We start from the raw sequence: 3,011 nt of genomic DNA, 5'->3' as shown, positions 1-3,011 counted from the left end.
ATCAAGAGTTGGGATTCAAATGGATGGTTTTGATTGAGCATAGAGTATGATTTTCACTTAGAGTACAAGCCTTGCAATAGTTGAATGTTTACATGAGAATAGAATTTTCTAGCTAAAAATGCTAGTTGTGACATCATCCCCCCGTTAGAGGGAATTTCGTCCCAAAATTCGTTTGAAAGCTAGGCTCATGGATGAGAGAATAGGTGAGGGTATCTGGTCTTCGCGTTCCTATGTGAATTCCGGTCCACGCTTAGCGTTCCATCGAACCTTCACAATTGGAATGCGGCTCTGCTTCGTACGCTTCACTTCCCTATCCATTATCTCGACTGGTTCTTCGACGAACAGGAGATTCTCGTTTATTTCGATCTCTTATAAAGGAATGACAAGAGTTTCATCTGATAAGCACTTTTTCAAATTCGAGACGTGGAAAACGTGGTGTACATCGCTGAGCTCTGAAGGTAGCTGCAGCTTATAGGTTACCGGACCAATTCGGGCAAGAATCTCGAACGGTCCGATGTATCGCGGGTTCAGTTTTCCCCGTTTCCCAAAGCAGATCATTCCTTTCTAGGGAGAGACTTTCAATAGCACCCGATCGCCGACTTGGAATTCCAGAGGCTTTCGCCATTTGTCAGCATAGCTCTTCTGTCGGTCTCGCGATGCTTGAAGTCGGGCTTTAATTTGGATTATCTTTTTGGTTGTTTCTCGAATGATTTCTGGCCCTGTGAGAGTGTTGTCTGGTGATTGTCCTTTCGCTAGTTGGGTGTCACCCACCTCATCCCAGCATAGAGGCGATCTGTATTTACGACCATATAAAGCCTCAAAAGGAGCAACCTTGATGCTCGTCTGATAACTGTTGTTATATGAGAATTCAACCAAAGGCAAGTAGGTATCCCATGACTTGCCTAAATCAATCACACAGGCTCGGAGCATGTCTTCGAGTGTTAGGATGGTTCGTTCGCTTTGGCCATCGGTCTGAGGGTGGTAAGCAGTGCTCATGTCTAGTTGTGTTCCCATAGCTTTCTGAAGTGACTGCCAAAATCGTGAGGTAAACCTACTATCTCGATCCGAGATAATAGACACTGGCACCCCATGAAGTCTTACGATCTCTCTGATGTAGATTCGCGTCAACCTTTCCATCTTGTAAGATTCTTTTATTGGCAGGAAATGAGCGGATTTAGTTAGCCTATCAACAATTACCCATATAGCATCCAATCCGTCTGCTGTCTTTGGTAATTTGGTCACGAAGTCCATAGTAATCCTTTCCCATTTCCACTCGGGTATCGTTGGCTGTTGCAATAGTCCCGAGGGCTTTTGGTATTCCACTTTCACCTTGGCGCAAGTGAGACACTTGCCCACGAAAGTGGCGATCTCTGCCTTCATATTTGGCCACCAATAATGATGCCTTATGTCCAGGTACATCTTATCCGAACCCGGATGAATGGAATATCGTGTCTTGTGGGATTCGTTCATGATCATTTCTCTGAATCCCGCATGTTTAGAGACCCAGATTATGTTCATGAAATAATAAACTTCGTCCTCATTGGCTTCAAAATCTTAATCCATCCCACGCAGCGTTTCGTTTGCGATGTTCTCCGACTTTAATGCATATGTTTGGGCTTCCTTGATTTGTGAGGTTAGGTGGGATTTGATGGTTATTGATAAGGTTTTCACCCGGCCACCTGAGTATTCTTTTCTGCTCAGGGCATCGGCTACCACATTAGCCTTACCCGGGTGATACTTGATTTCGCACTCGTAATCATTTAGCAGCTCAACCCGTCTTCGCTGCCTCATGTTTAATTCTTTATGATTCAGAATGTGCTGGAGGCTTTGGTGATCGGTGAAGATGGTGCACTTTGTACTGTAGAGGTAGTGCCTCCAAATCTTTAGAGCGAAGACCACAGCTCCCAGCTCGATATCATGAGTGGTGTAATTTACTTCATGCGTCTTTAATTGTCTGGACTTGTAAGCTATCACCTTTCCACGCTGCATGAGCACACAGCCTAACCCTTGATTCGAAGCATCGCAGTAGACTACGAAATCTTCGGTTCCCTCTGGTAGGGATAGCACCGGTGCACTACAAAGCGCTCGCTTCAGGGTTTGGAAGGCGACTACTTGCTTTTCTGTCCATTTGAAAGATACACCCTTTTGTGTCAAGGCGGTGAGGGGTTTGGCTATCTTGGAAAAATTCTGGATAAACCTTCGGTAGTAGCCTGCAAGACCCAAGAATTGACGGAGTTCTGTTGGGGTTCTCGGGATCGCCCAGCCTTCAATGGCTTTGATCTTGGAAGGATCTATGTGAATCCCTTCCTTACTGACTACATGACCCAAAAAGTTTACACTGCGGATCCAGAATTCGCATTTGGAAAGCTTCGCATAAAGTCTTTCAACTCTTAGGGTTTCCAAGACTTGACGGAGATGTTGACCATGCTCTTCTTTGCTCCGGGAATAGATAAGAATGGCGTCGATGAAGACAATCATGAATTTATCAAGGAATGGGCGGCAGACTCGATTCATGAGGTCCATAAATGCAGCAGGGCATTTGTTAGACCGAAGGGCATCACGACAAATTCATAATGACCGTATCGCGTTCGAAAGGTAGTTTTAGGAATATCCTCTTCCCGAACTCGGAGTTGATGGTAACTGGATCTCAGATCTATTTTTGAGAAATAACTAGCTCCTTGAAGATGGTCAAACAGATCATCGATTCGTGGAAGCGGGTACCAATTTTTGATGGTGAGCTTGTTTAATTCCCTATAATCGATGCACATTCTGAAGGATCCGTCCTTTTTCTTGACAAACAAGACCGGGGCACCCCAAGGTGAGAAGCTTGGTCGGATGAACCCTTTGCTCAGTAGCTCGCTTAATTGGCTGGATAACTCCTGTATTTCGATGGGAGCTAACCTGTAGGGTGATTTGGCAATTGGTGTGGCTCCTGGTATTAGGTCGATTCGGAATTCGACCTGCCTTTTTGGGGGTATTCCTGGAAGAACTTCTGGAAACACATCCGGGTA

The sequence above is a fragment of the Lactuca virosa genome, chromosome 6 (assembly GCF_052849685.1).
Source record: "Lactuca virosa cultivar CGN04683 chromosome 6, Lactuca_virosa_CGN04683_v6, whole genome shotgun sequence".
NCBI lineage: Eukaryota > Viridiplantae > Streptophyta > Magnoliopsida > Asterales > Asteraceae > Lactuca > Lactuca virosa.
Note: the sequence above shows the minus strand (reverse complement) of the source record.